Source organism: Heptranchias perlo, chromosome 32 (assembly GCF_035084215.1).
Source record: "Heptranchias perlo isolate sHepPer1 chromosome 32, sHepPer1.hap1, whole genome shotgun sequence".
Taxonomy (NCBI): Eukaryota; Metazoa; Chordata; class Chondrichthyes; order Hexanchiformes; family Hexanchidae; genus Heptranchias; species Heptranchias perlo.
This window is the reverse complement of record NC_090356.1, coordinates 3,100,942-3,121,639: the sequence shown is the minus strand read 5'-3', so window position 1 is coordinate 3,121,639 and position 20,698 is coordinate 3,100,942. Positions and strand designations below refer to the sequence as shown.

Below are 20,698 nucleotides of genomic sequence, written 5' to 3'. Positions count from 1 at the left end.
GCTTTAGACAGAACTAAGCGATTCCACAACCAACGGATCAGATCAAAGCTCTGCAGTCCTGCCATATCCAGGCGTGAATGGTGGTGGACAATTAAACAACTAACGGGAGGAGGAGACTCCGTGAACATCCCGATCCTCATTGATGGCAGAGTTCAGCACGTCCAGCGGCTAGTTCTGGAGCACAAGTTTTCAGTACTACAGCCGGGAGGTTGTCGGGGCCCATAGCTTTTGCTGTATCCAGTGCACTCACGTGGAATGGCTCGAATTGGCTGAAGCCTGGCTTCTGTGATGGTGGGGATATCGGAAGGAGGCCGAGATGGATCATCCACTCGGCACTTCTGGCTGAAGATGGTCGCAAACGCTTCAGCCTTGTCTTTTGCACTCACATGCTGGACTCTGCATGCATGTAGTCCTGTGTTGTAGCTTCACCAGGTTGGTACCTCATTTTTAGGTACGCGTGGTGCTGCTCCTGGCATGCTCTTCTACACTCCTCATTGAACCAGGATTGATCCCCTGGCTTGTTGGTAATGGTAGAGTGAGGAATATGCTGGGCCGTGAGATTAGATTGTGCTGGAATACAATTCTGCTGCTGCTGATGGCCCACAGCACCTCATGGATGCCCAGTTTTGAGCTGCTAGATCTGTTCTGAATCTATCCCATTTAGCATGGTGGTAGTGCCACACAACACGTTGGATGGTATCCTCAGCGCGAAGACAAGGACTGTGCGGTGGTCACTCCTACCAATACTGTCATGCACAGATGCATCTGCGACAGGTAGATTGGTGAGGACGAGGTCAAGTAGGTTTTTCCCTCATGTTGGTTCACTCACCACCTGCCGCAGGCCCTGTCTGGCAGCTATGTCCTTCAGGACTCGGCCAGCTCGGTCAGTAGTGGTGCTACCGAGCCACTCTTAGTGTTGGGCATTGAAGTTCCCCACCCAGAGTACATTCTGTGCTCTTGCTACCCTCAGTGCTTCCTCCAAGTGGTGCTCAACATGGAGTAGGACTGATTCATCAGCTGAGGGATGGCAGTAGGTGGTAATCAGCAGGAGGTTTCCTTGCCCATGTTTGACCTGATGCCATGAGATTTCATGGGGTCCAGAGTCAATGTTGAGGACTCCCAGGGCCACTCCCTTCTGACTGTATACCACAGTACCGCCACCTCTGGTAATTCTGTCCTGCCGGTGGGATAGGACATACCCAGGAATGGTGATGGAAGAGTCTGGGACGTTGGCTGAAAGGTATGATTCCGTGAGCATGGCTGTGTCAGGCTGTTGCTTGACTAGTCTGTAGGTTAGCTCTCCCAATTTTGGCACAAGTCCCCAGATGTTAGTGAGGAGGCCTTTGATATCAATACACTAAATAAGCCTCATGGAACAAAGAGAAGATCTGGTGTGCCCTCCAGATCAATCTTCTCTCTCTCTACCTGTGGAGAAGAGTGCAACATCACCCTGGAGACTCTCCATGGCAGCATGGCTGGATAGGCATTTACCCTAGGAGCAATTATGGTAAACCAGCATTTTACCACTTTGTGGGTCAATGTATTAGTCCAATATACTGTGTCACCCCACATTGTGAAAATATTATCAATTCACAGTAGGCTAAAGTACAGAGGAAGGGATGCTGATAATTTGGGAAGTGTTGATTGTCAAACAGATATCAAACATATGAAATTGACATGCAGGAAAAGACCAGTTGGTCCATTAAGCCTGCCCCACACCATGATGGCGAGACCATCATGGCTAAACACTTCTATCCTCCCCCGACCTCTCTTCCCCCAACCTCCTTCCCCCGCCTCGGACCCATCCCTTCAGCCATGTAATCTCCTGGGAGAGGCAAAAAAAACCTAGGGCCAATATGGAAAAAAAACTCTTGTAAAATTGGTCTCCAATCCCCTTAGGCAATCAAAACCAGTCCAGGAGCTCACATGGACACTTACTTTCTATATGAAATGCTCTCTGCTCCAGTCAAGAAGTGGTCCAGCTCACTCTTGAAGGAATACGAGAGTCAGCACCCACCGCACCAGCTGGTAACGCATTCCAGAGGCTCACTACTCTCTGGGAAAAGAGCCACCTAACATCCAGTCTATTCCTGCTCTTACATTAGTTTAAACTCAGGTCCCTTGGTCCTCCCAATCTATTAAACTAGAATAATCAATAGGGACACTATTCAGCCCTTTAATTATTTCATAGACCTCTATCAGGTCACCTCTAAGTCTAAGCTGCTCTAAAGTAAATAGACCAAGGTCCTTGAGCCTGAGTAGCTGAGGTTCTTTAAGCTAGGAATCATTCTTGTAGCTCTCCTCTGGACCTTTTCCAAGGTCGCTATATCACCCACCATTTGGGGGACCAAAACTGGGCACAGTACTCTAGATGTGGTCTGACCAGCAACCTGTATAGTGTCAAAATGGTGTGCTTTGATTTATACCGGTTCTATTAATGCAATCCAATAACTTGTTAGCTTTAGCTGTAGTTTCTCTACATTGGTCATGAACCTTTAGTGTTCTGTGCACAATAACACCAAGACTGTTTTCTCTCGCAATCTCTTTCAGTATTGTTCCCTGCAAATGACACGTGTGTTCTGTGTTGGCTCTACCAACATGCATGATACCACATTTATCTAAATTAAATGCCATTTGCCAACGTGTGGCCCATTCCTCTAGTACATCTAAATCTTTTTGGATTAGATTGCACTCCTCTATCATCTTAACCCTTCCGCAGATTTTGGTGTCATCTGCAAACTTACTTACCATACTCCCAACACCGCTGTCCATGTCACTAATAAAGACCGTGAAGAGTAGCGGGCCTTGGACTGATCCCTGGGGGACACCACGAGTAACATGTCTCCAAGCTGAATCACATCCGTTAACTACAATTTTTTGGCTGCAGGAATGGAGCCAATTCCTAATCCAGAGTTTCAAATTTCGACTGCTACCACAAGATTCTATCTTGTGAAGTAACCTAGTGTGAGGTACCTTATCAAAGGCTTTCTGAAAGTCCAGGTAGACAATGTCTACCAGATTTCCCTCATCCACTACCCTATTGGCTTCTTCGAAAAACTCATCAAATTTGTTAGGCACGACCTATTTTTTCGGAAGCCATGTTGTGAATTTCTAGTGGCCCCTTCCCTTTCCTAGTGATCGTAAAAGGCATCTCTCATGATCCCTTCTAGCATCTTCCCAATAATGGATGTCAGGCTGATAGGCCTGTAGTTCCCTGGCTCTGATTTGTCCCCTTTTTTAAAAAATAGGAACTATGTGAGCTAGCTTCCTGTCTAAAGGAACTATCCTTGATTCTATTGAACTATTGAAGATATGGGCAAGGGGGTCACAGAGCACCTGTCCCATCTCTTTAATCATCCTTGGATGGGTATTATCGGGACCAGGAGTCCTATCAATTTTGAGCTTTCCTAATCTTTCCAAGATGACATTACTATCTATTTTAATATTAATAATGCTATTCAATATGGAGCACACCTCATCTGGAACATCATTTCTACAGGAGTATAGACTGATGAAAAATAGTCATTTAGCAGTTCTGCCATAACCTGAGAATCAGTTTGAATCTGCCCTACAGTATCCTTTAGTGGCCCTATACAGTCCTTAATGGTCTTCTGACATAGCTGAAAAAGCTTTTGCTAATCCTGCCACAATAATGCACCATCTTCTTTTCCAGAGATCTCTTGGCTAACCTTATGGCTGCTTTTGACTTCCTTAATTGCATGCAATGCTTTTCCCTGTTCTCCTGCAAGTTAAATGCCTTAAGTGTGCAGAATGCCTTCTGTTTCAATTGAATTTGCTTTCTGTACTTTACTCATCAACCATAATGGTTTTGTTTTGCCATGTGCCCTTCTTTTAACCATTGGGGCATACGTGGCTTCATTCTGTTTGAGAATGGTTTTAAATAGAAACCATTTGTCCTCAGTTGCCCATCTAGTAGGATTGCTTGGTGAATTTTTGCCAGATCTTCAGCCGCTTTTGAAATTGTGAGCAATCACAGTTGCTGACAAGTTGCAGCATTAACCCAACAGCAGTGACACACCTATATTTATATATGTTTCACCTCGGGCAAACAGCAAAGCAATTTCCCTGATTAGTGTATCTTTGAAAAAGAGAAGTGACATGATTTCATTTCAGAATGTTGCCACAAAACACCCAGAAATAAACTGACCCATCAGCACCCAGAAACCAGGAACATCCTTTCATTCATTTATATATTTTCTAGTTAATTAATTAAAAATGGATGAGTTAGTACAATGATATACGCTTGCTTTCTAGCCTTGGTGCAGGGGTGAGTAACTTAACACCGCCAGTCTTAAAGCAATTCAGCTCTTCACACAAAAATTTGAGGGAACGATTGCTTTAAAAGTAAATGTTATATTACCCCCATGGCTCAACTAGAGAGGAGCCACTAGCAAACACAGGGTGTTTCACACCCTCTATTTCTCCACCCCCGCCACCTCTCCACTCTGGTTGGCTACACTCCCTGATATAAAAAATCCCCCAGTATTCTGATGTCAGTGTAGGCCTGTATAATCCTCGATCAAATAATATGGCATCAGATATGGCTCCTGATTTACTAAACGAGCATAGGCAGTTTGGCTGCACGAAGCCAATTCAATGAAGATAACAACTGTAAATTGCTCTGCAAAGGTGCACAAATTTGGATGCTGTTTTATGCTTCTGTGCACAGAGTCCTTATGAGAAATAAACATAATTTCTTGCTTCCTTTATGATTTTGGTTCATTTTAATACATAGCATTGACTGGCCTTCTTTTATGGCTCCCGCATTTGTGAGCATTATTAAGTGTTAATTCTCAGTTCCTGTCCCCAACCCCTCCATCCCCCAGCAGCAGCTTCTAATGGACCTCCAGAGAATAGCAGCAGGCCCAGAGAATAGCAGCAGGCTATAATTAAAAACAGGTAAATGCTCATTTTGTCCAGTGACTGGCTGAGCCATGCAGACCAGAAAGGTCTTAGGTTCAATCTCTGGTTTGCCCACAGTTAGCTGATCTCAACCAGGGCAGAAGCTGGGACATTACAATTGTTCTCAATACCCCTGGGTTAGGGAGGGGGATCAACTAGTAATATATTAAAAGTTTTGCAAAAAACATACACGTCCTGTGAGCCTCACAATTACTTCCTTTCACATTTTAGCAGTTCCATTCACAGTTCAGATATCACACTCTAGCATATCCTCAACTCACCATGAACGATGTCAGAGGAAAAACAGAAAATACTGGACAACACAGGTTACTGAAATGGTAATATGTCTTTTCTCTTTCTCAGTACTGTTGGATTTACTGTTTACTTCCAACATCTTGTTTTTTTCCCAGATTTCCAGAGTTCACAGATTTTTTCTTTATCTGTCTTCACAATGTATTGTTCCTAGCCCAACGTGATAGCGACACCATTTTTAGACACAATAATATTCCCAGCTACTTTCAAAGGAATTTTTTTTATTATTCGTTCATGGGATGTGGGCGTCGCTGGCGAGGCCGGCATTTATTGCCCATCCCTAATTGCCCACGAGAAGGTGGTGGCGAGTCGCCTTCTTCAACCGCTGCAGTCAGTGTGGTGAAGGTTCTCCCACAGTGCTGTTAGGAAGGGAGTTCCAGGATTTTGACCCAGCAACGATGAAGGAACGGCGATATATTTCCAAGTCGGGATGGTGTGTGACTTGGAGGGGAACGTGCAGGTGGTATTGTTCCCATGTACCTGCTGGTCTTGTCCTTCTAGGTGGTAGAGGTCGTGGGTTTGGGAGGTGCTGTCGAAGAAGCCTTGGCGAGTTGCTGCAGTGCATCCTGTGGATGGTACACACTGCAGCCACAGTGCGCCGGTGGTGAAGGGAGTGAATGTTTAGGGTGGTGGATGGGGTGCCAATCAAGCGGGCTGCTTTGTCCTGGATGGTGTCGACCTTCTTAATTGTTGTTGGAGCTGCACTCATCCAGGCAAGTATCCCATCACACTCCTGACTTGTACCTTGTAGATGGTGGAAAGGCTTTGGGGAGTCAGGAGGTGAGTCACTCGCCGTAGAATACCCAGCTTCTGACCTGCTCTTGTAGCCACAGTATTTATGTGGCTGGTCCAATTGAGTTTCTGGTCAATGGTGACCCCCAGGATGTTGATGGTGGGGGATTCGGCGATGGTAATGCCGTTGAATATCAAGGGGAGGTGGTTAGACACGCTCTTGTTGGAGATGGTCATTGCCTGGCACTTGTCTGGCGCGAATATTACTTGCCACATATCAGCACAAGCCTGGATGTTGTCCCGGTCTTGCTGCATGCGGGCTTGATTATCTGAGGGGTTGCGAATGGAACTGAACACTGTGCAATCATCAGCGAACATCCCCATTTCTGACCTTATGATGGAGGGAAGGTCATTGATAAAGCAGCTGAAGATGGTTGGGCCTGGGACACTGCCCTGAGGAACTCCTGCAGCAATGTCCTGGGACTGAGATGATTGGCCTCCAACAACCACTACCATCTTCCTTTGTGCTAGGTATGACTCCAGGCACTGGAGAGTTTTCCCCCTGATTCCCATTGACTTCAATTTTATTAGGGCTCCTTGGTGCCACACTCGGTCAAATGCTGCCTTGATGTCAAGGGCAGTCACTCTCACCTCACCTCTGGAATTCAGCTTTTTTGTCCATGTTAGGACCAAGGTTGAATTGAGGTCTGGAGCCAAATGGTCCTGGTGGAACCCAAACTGAGCATCGGTGAGCAGGTTACTGGTGAGTAAGTGCCACTTGATAGCACTGTTGATGACACCTTCCATCACTTTGCTGATGATTGAGAGTAGACTGATGGGGCGGTAATTGGCCGGATTGGATTTGTCCTGCTTTTTGTGGACAACACATACCTGGGCAATTTTCCACATTGTTGGGTAGATGCCAGTGTTGTCGCTGTACTGGAACAGCTTGGCTAGAGGCGCAGCTAGTTCTGGAGCACAAGTCTTCAGCACCACAGCTGGGATGTTGTCGGGGCCCATAGCCTTTGCTGTATCCAGTGCATTCAGCGTTTCTTGATATCACGTGGAGTGAATCGAATTGGCTAAAGACTGACTTCTGTGATGGTGGGGATATCGGGAGGAGGCCGAGATGGATCATCCACTCGGCACTTCTGGCTGAAGATGGTTGCTAACGCTTCAGCCTTGTCTTTTGCACTCACGTGCATGACTCCGCCATCATTGAGGATGGGGATGTTTACAGAGCCTCATCCCATTAGTTGTTTAATTGTCCACCACCATTCACGACTGGATGTGGCAGGACTGCAGAGCTTTGATCTGATTGACTGTGGAATCGCTTGGCTTTGTCTTTAGCTTCCGCTGTTTAGCATGCATGTAGTCCTGAGTCGTAGCTTCACCAGGTTGGCACCTCATTTTTAGGTACGCTTGGTGCTGCTCCTGGCACGCTCTTCTACACCCCTCATTGAAGTCCCCCACCAAGAGTACATTCTGTGCTCTTGCTACCCTCAGTGCTTCCTCCAAGCGGTGTTCAACATGAAGGAGGACTGATTCATCAGCTGAGGGAGGGCAGTAGGTGGTAATCAGCAGGAGGTTTCCTTGCCCATGTTTGACCTGATGCCATGAGATTTCATGGGGTCCAGAGTCAATGTTGAGGACTCCCAGGGCCACTCCCTCCTGACTGTATATCACTGTACCACCACCTCTGGTTGGTCTGTCCTGCCGGTGGGACAAGACATACCCAGGGATGGTGATGGAAGAGTCTGGGACGTTGGCTGAAAGGTATGATTCTGTGAGTATGGCTATGTCAGGCTGTTGCTTGACTAGTCTGTGGGTCAGCTCTCCCAATTTTGGCACAAGTCCCCAGATGTTAGTGAGGAGGACTTTGCAGGGTCGACTGGGCTTGGTTTGCCTTTGTCGTGTTCAGTGGTCCGATGCCAGGTGGTCCTTATAGTTTTATTCTTATTATGACTTTTTTTTAAAGCAAGATTTTACAACTGAGTGGCTTGCTAGGCCATTTCAGAGGGAAATTAAGAATCAACCACATTGCTGTGGGTCTGGAGTCACATATAGGCCAGACCGGGTAAGAACGGCAGGTTTCCTTCCCTAAAGGGCATTAGAGAACCAGATAGGTTTTTACGACAATCCGGTAGTTTCATGGCCACCATTACTGACAGTAGTATTTTAATTCCAGATTTATTTAATTGAATTTAAATTCCCCAGCTGCCGTGGCGGGATTTGAACTCATGACTCCGGATTATTAGTCCAGGCCTCTGGATTACTAGTCCAGTAACATAACCACTATGCTTTCGTACCCTGTGCCAAAATTTCCTATATACATTTGAAAGATATGAAGGGATAACAATAACTTATGTACTGGGGCAGGAAATGAGGCTAAGCCAATCCACTGAAGGGCTCTCCCTGCAGTCCCAATGTTTAACTGACCCGATCATCCTCCAGTCCAGTTGTTTATGTGTTTATTGCTGTTCTATGCCCCACTCCTGAGAGATTGTATCATTGAATTACAAATTCTGTATTGCAGCAGCAAGCTTTTAAAAAAAAATTAGCATTTCCTGATGGAAGTGGTTATAATCTCTGCCTTGGTTAGATCTGTAAAATTGAGCGAATTAGAGATATTAAGAAAATGCCCCCGACAATTTCAGCTGGAACACTTTCTCCAGCATTGTATAGAACATTCAGGTTAATAGTTTGAAAAATAACATTTACTCTTTGTTAGAAAGGTCATTAGTAATACGAGTACAATATCACATGTTTCAATTTTTAAGGTCAGCCTTTCTCAGTGTACCAACAACTGTCGTAAGATGTCTTCTTCATTTCAGGCTGTGCAGTGCAGCATTGTTCTCTCTCATTAAAACTGACAAGGCAGCTCAAGTTTCAGCACTATGGCTTTGGAAGGGCTAATGTTTTCTGCACTATCATGTGCTCATTAGAAAACTCACCTGCACTTGTCAATGCATTTTCCATCCAAATACAGTTTAAAAATATACAGAGAATGAAGTCAGCTTTATTTACTTTTTGTCAAATATTATTTCATGCCAAATCGTTTTAAATGGCATTATTATTCCTTTGTGATGAATTAGCTGATCTCTGCTGGGATGGGGTCCTACAATTGCCCTCTGTACAAACAACTCGGTAAGGGTTCTTACTCCTGATTGCTACTCAGTTATACCTACTGGAAAATCTGCGTGAGGACATGGTTAGGCTTTGTACTGAAGCTTCCTCCCACCATGACCAAAAAACCTGCTGACATTCAATGTACAAATGCACACTTGAAGAGAAGTCATTGGGGGAGGTGGTTACTGGGGGGCACTTGGTACACTTGGAATCGCACCCCAGCAAGAAAGTCAATGTATTCCGGAGACAGTGTAAGGAGAAAACTGGCAAAAGAAAAAATTACATTATGCCAGATAACAAATGTAACAAGGGGTACATACATTGGGAAGACACAAAGAAATATTTATTCTCCTTAAAATAATTCACATCGGGGTGGTTTCCTCATGGTAAATGATGTCACATTATTTGTTGATTCCAAATTTTGACCACTCTGGATTTTAATGTCAATTTTAGTTAACAGGAAGAAAACAGTGATCTCTTTTTGGCTGATTGGAATAAACACGATATTTTAAACTTTACTTACAGACAGTAAACTCTGCCTCATTACATCACAAGATGAGGCTTCTCCCACTTTCTTTCAAGGGGTGATTTATTCTTTTGCTCATTGAAGTGAGCGATGTTGGTGCTGGCAAATGGAACACCCTTCCACTTGCCTTTGATCCAAGTGCCACACAGTTTCAAAAGGGAACACACTACAGCTGTAACTATAAATGTCTGGGAAAGAGATTAGAGATGGGAGATCGACAAAGTGAGTTCCATAAGAGCAATTCAGAAAATAGATTAAACTTTATTTTATGATTATTTGTACCTTCAAAAGGGATTGTTATATTGGATAGATTGTAATCTTATTTCTACCTACAGAGGGAAAAAAATTTCTTACAACTGACAGAAATTGCGGTCTCTCTTCATCACTTCCCACAGGAGCTTAGTTGAGATCAGAGAATTCCACATGAGAGACTGTGGACATGAACTCAGAGTCCTTCCATCCCATTATGCAGCACATTGGGGTTACCCCCTACTATGTGCCAACACTACAGTGTTATAGTTTAATCGCAATCTGAACTGTCCCCTCCCCAGTCCCAAACCTTTACCCTTGTGAAGAGCAGACACAGGCGCAATGGGCCGAATGGCCTCCTTCTGTGCCGAACCATACTATGACACATTTCCCTGGTGTTCCCATTTATTGCTATCAGGACTGAGACAGAAGCTAATTTCAGCCAGAACTCAACATGGTGAGCATCCCATGTGATCTCCAGTAAACAATGTCCACCACACGGAAGATTGACACATTGGCCGAGCAGACGTTCCGTCCAGCTGGACTGTACCCCACCACCTGTCTCAGGTGGAGAAGTTCCTTAAGAGGAACCCTTTCGACCACAAAGCCATCAGACAGTGGTGGGCACGGAACGTTCTGGGGGTGCTGCAGGGAAAGGAGAGGTTGGGTCCGATCGGGCATTTTCCCGACCAAATGGTCGGTCATTTGACAGAACGCCTCGTCGCGGGAACTGACCAACAGGCACCAGGATGTAGCTTGGATGGTGGTGAGAAGGGCCCTCCCAGTGCGGTCCTTCCTACTTACAAGGCATCTCTGCGCCACTGCAAACAGCCCTTAAGGCTGCAGCGGGAACGAGACCATCGTCCACCTCCTAGTGGACTGCCCCTACGCAGAAAAGGTGCGGAGAGAGATTCGTTGGTATCTGTACTGGTTAATCCCCAATAGCTCGGTAACACAGGATGCTGTGCTCTACAGGCTGTTCCCCGGGATGCACACCAAGATATCACACCATAGATAGATATCAACTGCCATCAACTCGGACCTTTGGTCCGCCTGAAACCTGCTGGTCCTCCCCAGCTGAAGAAGCTGTCCTTGACTGAGTGTTACCGACTGGCACACTCCAAGGTCTAGGAGTACCTGCTGCGGGACGCACTGAAGTGAAGTATGACTTACACAAAGGCTCTGTGGGGAAAGGCCATCCCATCTTGTATTGTTCACCATGTATGAAAAGATATGTACCGTGTTTTGAACTGTAATAATGGAATCGTACAGTGTACAATCTGTATTGTATTGTTTTGAATTGTAATTGTGATATTTACATTGAACTGTGCGTAACTTTAAATTTTATGAAATAAAGTATATTTTGAAATTTAAAAAAAAATCATAGCTAAGCCTGATTGTATCCTCACCTGATGTCTACAGATAGATTCATCCATCAGAGGTTACAAGTTACTGCATACTGATCAGGAACTCTAACTATTTCCCCCTCCCAGCCCAGGGGTGCTGTAGTTAATTGTAGCTCCACAATTGTTGCCTGGCTAAAATCAGCTAGCAGCACAGAGCGGGCACTGAATGTGGACTAATCCTGGTCTGTGTGACTCAGGTATTCCGTGCTTAACAGGGTGAGCCATCAGGCAAGCACATTACTTCTAAACATAATTTTTGTTTAACATTTTCAGAAGTTATGTGGAGGTAAAATGCTTGTGCAATTAAATCTTTTGTGTTTGCTGAAGAGGGTTATGGGTCTGGGGGATGCTTTATTTTTCCAATGGCTCTCTGGTATCTGGTAGGGTGATGATTCTACGATCAATTGTTAGTTTTCATTCAAATGGTACAGGAGTTATTGCATGACATTCATGAACAGTCCCATGAAAAAAAGTGGTTGGCACACTGCTCAAGAGCACAACCATTATGTAAGGATAAAAAGACCTCCTGTGGACAAACAGGTTTTAATAAAACAAAGTATTTTACATATGCCTAATTATAATTTAAATTAATGAGATTCTTGCCATGTTCAATGTTACCATTGCTACATTGAATACCACATGCTCTGCTGTGTCTGGTCGTGAATTATAGATTGATGTATCAATATTAAATAAGTAGTATCAAATATATGTATGGTTGTTACCGGGATTTTAAACTGGAAAAATGTTGCGTCCTTTTCATCAATACACCGAAGTACAACCTGTTAGCATACTTTTTGCTGCTACAACAAAAAAAAACACACACCACAGTGTGCACCTTCACTGTCTGCCATATCCTCATGAAATCTCATAGCATCAGGTCAAACATGGGCAAGGAAACCTCCTGCTGATTACCGCCTACTGCCCTCCCTCAGCTGATGAATCAGTCCTCCTCCATGTTAAGCACCACTTGGAGGAAGCACTGAGGGTAGCAAGGGCACAGAATGTACTCTGGGTGGGTGGCTTCAATGTCCATCACCAACAGTGGTGCGGTAGCACCATTACTGACCGAGTTGGCAGAGTCCTGAAGGACATGGCTGCCAGACTGGGCCTGCGGCAGGTGGTAAACAAACCAATATGAAGGAAAAACCTACTTGACCTTGTCCTCACCAATCTACCTGTCGCAGATGCATCTGTTCATGACAGTATTGGTAAGAGTGACCACCGCACAGTCTTTGTGGAGACGAAGTCCCGTCTTCACAGTGAGGACACCATCCCACGTGTTGTGTGGCACTGCCACCGTGCTAAATGGGATTCAGAACAGATCAAGCAGCTCAAAACTGGGCATCCATGAGGCGCTGTGGGCCATCAGCAGCAGCAGAATTGTATTCCAGCACAATCTGTAACCTCATGGCCTGGCATCTTCCTCACTCTACTATTACCAACAAGCCAGGGGTTCAACCTTGGTTCAATGAGTGTAGAAGAACATGCCAGGAGCAGCACCAGGTGTACCTAAAAATGAGGTGCCAATCTGGTGAAGCTACATGCATGCTAAACAGTGGAAGCAACATGCTATAGACAGAGCTAAGCGATTCCACAACCAACGGATCATATCCAAGCTCTGCAGTCCTGCCACATCCAGTCGTGAATGGTAGTGGACAATTAAACAACTAATGGGAGGAGGAGGCTCCGCGAACATCCCCATCCTCAATGACGACAGAGTCCAGCACGTGAGTGCAAAAGACAAGGCTGAAGCGATGGCAACCATCTTCAGCCAGAAGGGCCGAGTGGATGATCCATCTCGGCCTCCTCTTGATATCCCCACCATCACGGAAGCTAGTCTTCGGCCAATTCGATTCATTCCACGTGATATCAAGAAACATCTGAGTGCACTGGATACAACAAAGGCTATGGGCCCCGACAACATCCTGGCTGTAGTGCTGAAGGCTTGTGCTCCAGAACTAGCCGCGTCTCTAGCCAAACTGTTCCAGTACAGCTACAACACTGGCATCTACCCGACAATGTGGAAAATTGCCCAGGTATGTCCTGTCCACAAAAAGCAGGACAAATCCAATTCGGCCAATTACCGTCCTATTAGTCTACTCTCAATCATCAGCAAAGTGATGGAAGGTGTCGTCGACAGTGCTATCAAGCGGCACTTACACACAGTCAACCTGCTCACCAATGCTCAGTTTGGGTTCCGCCAGGTCCACTCGGCTCCAGACCTCATTACAGCCTTGGTCCAAACATGGACAAAAGAGCTGAATTCCAGAGTTGAGGTGAGAGTGACTGCCCTTGACATCAAGGCAGCATTTGACCAAGTGTGACATCAAAGAGCCCTAGTAAAACTGAAGTCAATAGGAATCAGAGGGAAAACTCTCCAGTGGCTGGAGTCATACCTAGCACTAAGGAAGATGGTAGTGGTTGTTGGATATTGCTGCAGGAGTTCCTCAGGGCTGTGTCCTAGGCCCAACCGTCTCCTGCTGCTTCATCAATTACCTTCCCCCCCATCATAAGGTCAGAAATGGGGATGTTCGCTGATGATTGCACAGCGTTCAGTTCTATTAGCAACCCCTCATAACGAAGCAGTCCGTGCCCGCATGCAGCAAGACCTGAACAACATCTAGGCTTGGGCTGATAAGTGGCAAGTAACATTCGTGCCAGACAAATGCCAGGCAATGACCATCTCCAACCAGAGTCTAACCACCTCCCCTTGACATTCAACGGCATTACCATTGCCAAATCTCCCACCATCAACTTCCCGGGGGTCACCATTGACCAGAAACTTAAATGGACCAGCCACATAATACAGTGGCTACAAGAGGCTGGGTATTCTGCGGCGAGTGACTCACCTCCTGACTCCCCAAAGCCTTTCCACCATCTACAAGGCTCAAATCAGGAGTGTGATGGAATACTCTCCACTTGCCTGGATGAGTGCAGTTCCAACAACACTCAAGAAGCTCGACACCATCCAGGACAAAGCAGCCTGCTTGATTGGTACCCCATCCACCACCCTAAACATTCACTCCCTTCACCACTGGCGCACCGTGGCTGCAGTGTGTACTATTTACAGAATGCACTGCAGCAACTCGCCAAGGCTTCTTCGACAGCACCTCCCAAACCCGCGACCTCTACCACCTAGAAGGACAAGGGCAGCAGGCATATGGGAACAACACCACCTGCACGTTCCCCTCCAAGTTACACGCCATCCCGACTTGGAAATATAACGCCCTTCCTTCATCGTCGCTGGGTCAAAATCCTGGAACTCCCTACCTGACAGCACTGTGGGAGAACCTTCACCACACGGACTGCAGCGGTTCAAGAAGGCGGCTCACCACCACCTTCTCAAGGGCAATTAGGGATGGGCAATAAATGCCGGCCTTGCCAGAGACGCCCACATCCCATGAATGAATTTTTAAAAAATGCCTGCCCATTAATGGACAATTAAGAGTCCTCAAAATTTGCATGTATTAATCCACCAAGGTTGAAAACAGTAAGGGAGAAGATGAGGTAGATCCAGAAGCAGTGATTAAATGACTCCAACCATGGGTTTTAAAAGCATGTACATTTTAGGAGGAAGAGAAGATTGAAGGAGATATGGAATTGCATAGTTTAGTGATCCTGGGAAAGAATGTTATAGTTGGAGACTGCGATGAGTCATCGTTTCAACAGAGAAATGATGCAGGAAGGAGGAAATGTGCATAGGATAACACCTTTGTCATTTAGGACGAACAAAAGAGGAAAGTTCAGAGGAGCAATAACCATATTATTACTGCTAAATTATAGAACATATAGGTAGCCCAGGCAATTCTTACTCACCTCTTAGCAGATGGTTATGACAAAGTAGGCTGCCTGCTTAGCTAAGGAATGCTAAGAAACTGTGTGAACTATTCCATAAATCTATTCAAGTGGCAGGTGGAGCAACAGTCTTTAATGTTTAGCATTTTACATTCTCTCAAAATATCTTTCTTATAAGAATGCCCCCAAGTACAAAGCAAAAGGGCGTTTGAAACACAAACCAACTATAATGTTATACTGAACTATTACTTTGCTAATAAAAACATCAGCGAAAGGTTCATCTCTTTCATGCATTGCCACCAAGTTCAAGTCCCTCTGATGGCTGCTGAATTAGAGATTATATTTCACTTTTGAACACTACAACCAAGCTAGGGGCACTAAGTGGGAACTAGTTCCGTAGGCAAATAATAAATGGAATGTAGTTACTCCTTAATCTGTACTTAACTCGATGCTTGCTTTGCATACAATCACGTTATCTAGCTCTCCTATTCCAACTCCTCACATGGTGATTAACCAATATTGCATCCTGCTTATCCCATTAACGATGTCACTAGAGAGCAACTTCATGTTACCAAAGATAGGATCCACCGTGAGATGTTTGTTCCTTTCAATTTGCAGTTTTAAAGCCTAACACATAGTAATAAAGGCACCTGAAACACCCAGTTGGTTTATTGGTCTTTACACCGTTTAGGATCATATGATAGTTCGGTGAAGTACAAGCCCCTTTAAATGTTAGGTATTCCTGAACATTATGCAGTCTATCGCATATCATTTTGCTACACTATGCCACATACTATTGTATTTCATGCCCAGTTGTACTAGCTTGATATCAGACCTGCGCAGAGCAAAGATCAAGGCAAACACTGTGTATGACTGGTCCACTGGCAGATCCACCCATGCATCCTGCCCAAGTGAAATATGCAAAACACAAATGGGGAAGTCTAGATTTCTAACCAATAACTGAATTTGCCAGAACCAGTTGTCCCAGTAACAAGACATTAAACGTGAGGAAGAGTTAACCTAACTTCTATGCAAATCCAATACAGACACACAGATAAAGATATACGTTCAATCGGTCTGTGAAACAGATGCTGGACCAACAACCTGGAGTGAATGTCAGATGCACCAGCTTGGGACCTCCAGCACTGGCCCTGGTATAACCACACGGACTGCAGCGGTTCAAGACCACCACCTGCTCAAGAGCAACTAGAAATGGGCAATAAATTCCAGCCTTGCCAATGACACCCATATCCTGAGAATGAATTTAAAAAATACTCTGGGTGGGAGCCCATAGCACTAGGGACTCCTCTTGGGAACCCAACCTTCCCGAAGGCGAATAATGTCTTGGTTGAGGGTGGGGGGGAGAGGAGAAAAAGAATAAGTGACCTTTCAGCCCCTTTATAAGGTGGCTGACAATTTCCTAGTCTAATTTCTTCTGTCTACAAGGGTCCAGGCCACAACCCAGATATGAACCCCCAGGTGGAGCTCACAACTGCCACTGAGCAGGCCAGTACTCCTGGTTTCACCCAGCATACCAGTCACCAGTGATCTGCCCATCAAATGATAGGCTGAGAACTCTCAGTATGGGAATTGCTACCCTTAGCCCCCACCCTCTCTTATGCTGCTGGCTTTGTTTGGGGCTGGTCAGAGGCTCTGTCCCTTACAAGACTCTGCAGAATCCCCGCTGTAAGGCTGGCACATGGCCCAATTTGCAGTCCTTCCACTACACTCCCACCAGAGTTATGATGGGAGTACACCAGATGGGTTGTGGATTTTCAGCTCCACTATCTCTGAAAGTCTTTAAATGTTGCTCAGTAATACCCATCACCTCATATCATGTTACTACATTATGTCATATGCTATTGAAAACTATGCTCATCAATTATGATCAATAAAGGTAAATGCCAAAATTTGGGATTACTATTGAGTCTTTATATAGTACTAAGTAAAAAATTTCAAGCCTCACTTTGAAGCTATTGTTAGAATTACATTTTTTTTTGGAGGAACGGTTCATTGAATAACAGTGAGTAGAACAGATAATTCGAAGAACAAAAAGAAGATTCAATACAATATACGCACTGAAAACATACATTTGGTAATAAAAATGAAGCTACATTCTCAGCATTTTAAATAACAGCATAGAAGTTTTCACTATTTTGACACCACCAGAATTTTTGTTCCCTCCTTTTTGCTGTCAGTTTTCTTCCCTAGTCCCTGACACTTCCCTTTTCTCCTCCTCTCCTTAAATGCTGGCCCCTTTCTGCAAGTATGATTCCATGGCCATCATTCATTATGTCCTCCATTATGTTTCCCAAGTGACCCTTAGTTATGTGTGAGCCTCAACAGTAACTGTTGGCAGCCTGCTTTGCCAAATCCTGCCTTCCACTTGTACACTTCCTGCATGGTTTGCTGAATACTGAACAGGAGTAGGAACAATTTTTCCCTCCCTAATCTAGGAGTCTTAAAGTCAATTGTAGCAACCCTATAATTGCCCTGGCCAAATTCAGCTTACTTCAGCACAGACTGGGAATTGAACCTTGGACCTTCTTGGTCTGTATGGTTCAGCAACTCACTGTTACCAGGGAAACCACCAATGAGCACACCGAGATTTTTTTTCTTACTCAAATTTTTCACCCTTTCCTTCAATTCTTGAAGATCTTGATTTCCTCGCTGGGGTACGGTTCCATAGGCAATGTTCCTGTTTCATTTCTCACCAAGTAGCTATTATGCATAGGACAGCTTTTATGCTGAGTGACAGCAGGCTATTCAACTGTAGAACACAGCACAGCTGAGCCTGTTGCTGTCCTCATCTGGCATCCACATGCACACTTCCAGTAGACATTGCTGCATAGCAATCAGGGTTGTTGCCCAAGTGGCCTTTAGTTACGCGTGGACCTTGACAACGGCCATCAGCAAGAGTTGGCAGCTATCAACAAGGCTGGAATCCCATATGCAAATGCTACAGGGGGTTTAAGGGATTTTAAATCTAACCCCCACTTACTGTTCTGGTCATATTTTCATTTGTTCTTTACTGACAATGACTCTGACCTGCTTCTAGGGTTTGATTGTTTTTCTGTACCTTGACAACCAAAACTGGACACAGTACTCATAGGCAGTCTAACCAAAGCACTGCAGAGCTTTAGCATGAACTCCTTTGACATACACTCGACTGAATTGACAAAATTTGCTTTGTTAACTGCTGTTCACAGTGCTTTGACATCTTAAGTGCCAGGCCTACTAACACCTCCAATCATTGCAAACTCACTGTATCTATTTATAGACCAGCCACAGTGTATGCATATCACTGAATTTTTTCTTCCAACATGCAGTATCTTCTTCTAATAATATAAACATGTAGAATTTCCTAGGAATTCCTAAACATCAGGACTTCACAAATCAAAACGAAATAATTTAAGGTTCTCACTTGGGGCTCCACATCTCAACACGCTTCTGCGTTAGCATAGTTCAAATGGAATTTATTAGATAGGAACATGGAGCACTTAATATGCAAATTCCAGTTTCAAATTTATTATTAAATAAAACATGGATGATATATGTATTTTATAGCAGACTGTTAGTCATAGTACTGGTATAAATACAAGACGCTTTTGGCAATTTGTAAAGCACAGGCAGAGGTAGTGCAATTAATAATATGGTTACGAGGAACACTAAAGCTATTTTATGTTGGAACTGTTTAATGACAAAAAAAAACAAACCTCCTCAGTCACTAAGTTTTATCTGAACTTTGCTGGTGCCCATTTTATTGCACAGAGCTTTACTTGAAATATGTATCTAGGGAACATACAGCTGATTAACACATAAGGATGTCAGCTGAACAGGTACACTAAACTGTGTCGAAGCAGGGCAGAAATTGCTGCAGCATAACTGGCCTGTGAGATTCATTAGTGTCACTAGTGAATTCTTCCATTCACTGACACATTTCATCAAGATGTGGAGATGCCGGTGATGGACTGGGGTGGACAAATGTAAGGAATCTTACAACACCAGGTTATAGTCCAACAATTTTATTTTAAAATCACAAGCTTTCAGAGATTATCATTTCATCAAGGTTTAATATCAACAGGCTTGCCACCCTTAATGAAAATATCATGTGCAGAAAATTTCAAAAAATCAACACAGGTAAACAAAATTTAAAACATGAACAACTTGAAATGTGGCATTTTCAAACACACCAACATTCATATTAGCATTTTGACATGTATTACAAAATAGCTGAGGTATGCCACGTTCTTTTTTTAACCCGAGGAGGTATATTTTGCTACCACAAGGACTGTTTAAACCAAGTGTGGTAGATGGTTCGAACATCAATGTTAGGACTTGAACTGGCATCCATAGGGATGTGGACCAAGATTACTGTAGGTGGAATAAGTATTTTCAATTTAAAGGCCATTACAAACTGCCACAACTTTTCACAAGAGTACAAAGATTACTCCTGCTTAAACACCCCTCAATTCACAGAAGCACACCACCAAAACAATAATTCAAATCTTTCCTCTCAACACCAGCCCTCGTATTTTGTACTCGTGAAAACCAATGCTAATTGTGGATGACTTCTTACCCACTTACAACTGCCACAGGCAATTTTTTTAAAAAACAAATTCCTGGCTGTCAAGAGTAATCTTTTAGTGTACTGTTGCTCTTCAGCCATCAGTTGAACGATGCAACAGAACGGATGCGTTCCAATGATGTGTGTGGCTATATATAAAAAAAATGACAACCTCATTGCTGGTTACGTAATGGTGCAGATAGCTAGAGTACTGCAGAAACCTCGTCACAATAAGAGAATGTTGAAAGATATCCACATTATTCAAATCATCTGCTGTTACACTGAATTATGATGCATGGCTGTCAGTAGAGAGTAAAAGTGGCCTCCCTCATAATCCTGGCCATCACCAAGACCACTTATTTCCACCTTCATATCACCCACCTCCATCCTTACTTCATCTACCACCGCCGCAGAAATCGTTATCCAAGCTCTTGTTGCCTCTAGACTCAATTTCTCCAATGACTTCCTTGCCAGCTTCTCAGTTTCTACCCTCCCAACCTGTCCAAAACTCAGCTGCCTGCACCCTGACCCTCACTAAATCCAACCTGCCCATTATTCCCATCCTCACTAACCTATATTGGCTCTCGGTCCCCAATGCAGAAAATTTAAAATCCTTGGTTTTCATCTACAAATCACTCCACAAACTCCCCCATCCTACCTATGAAATATTCTGTAACCTTACATCCCCTCCTATGCCTTCCTCAGACTCACTTTCTGTGGATCCCCTCTCTGCTCCACCATTGACCAATCTCTCTGGAACGCTCTCTCTAAATCCCTCCACGTTCCTTCCCTGCCATTAGTAGCCTTCTTAAAACCCATCTCTTCAGCCAAATCTTCAGTCACCTCTCAACTCTCCGATAAAGGCTCAGCATCCCCTCATTTGTGTGTGAAAAGCACTACATAATTGCAAGTTGATGTTCTGAAACTCCAGTTAACATCCACTTATTTCAAATTTTATTTCATTTCAGTCCACTGTTTGGCTACGTAATTCACTTCAGAATGTTCAGACACGTACCATCTGTATCTTGGAATTCTTTCCCTAACAGTTCTGTGTGCTAT

At 44.4% G+C, this 20,698-nt stretch overlaps 1 protein-coding gene across 7 annotated transcripts in view; it reads right to left on the bottom strand.

Annotated features, from left to right (window-relative positions):
- The window catches only part of kcnab2a (potassium voltage-gated channel subfamily A regulatory beta subunit 2a), a 274,196-nt gene that overhangs the window by 98,483 nt on the left and 155,015 nt on the right, over window positions 1-20,698 (bottom strand). The window lies entirely within an intron of this gene.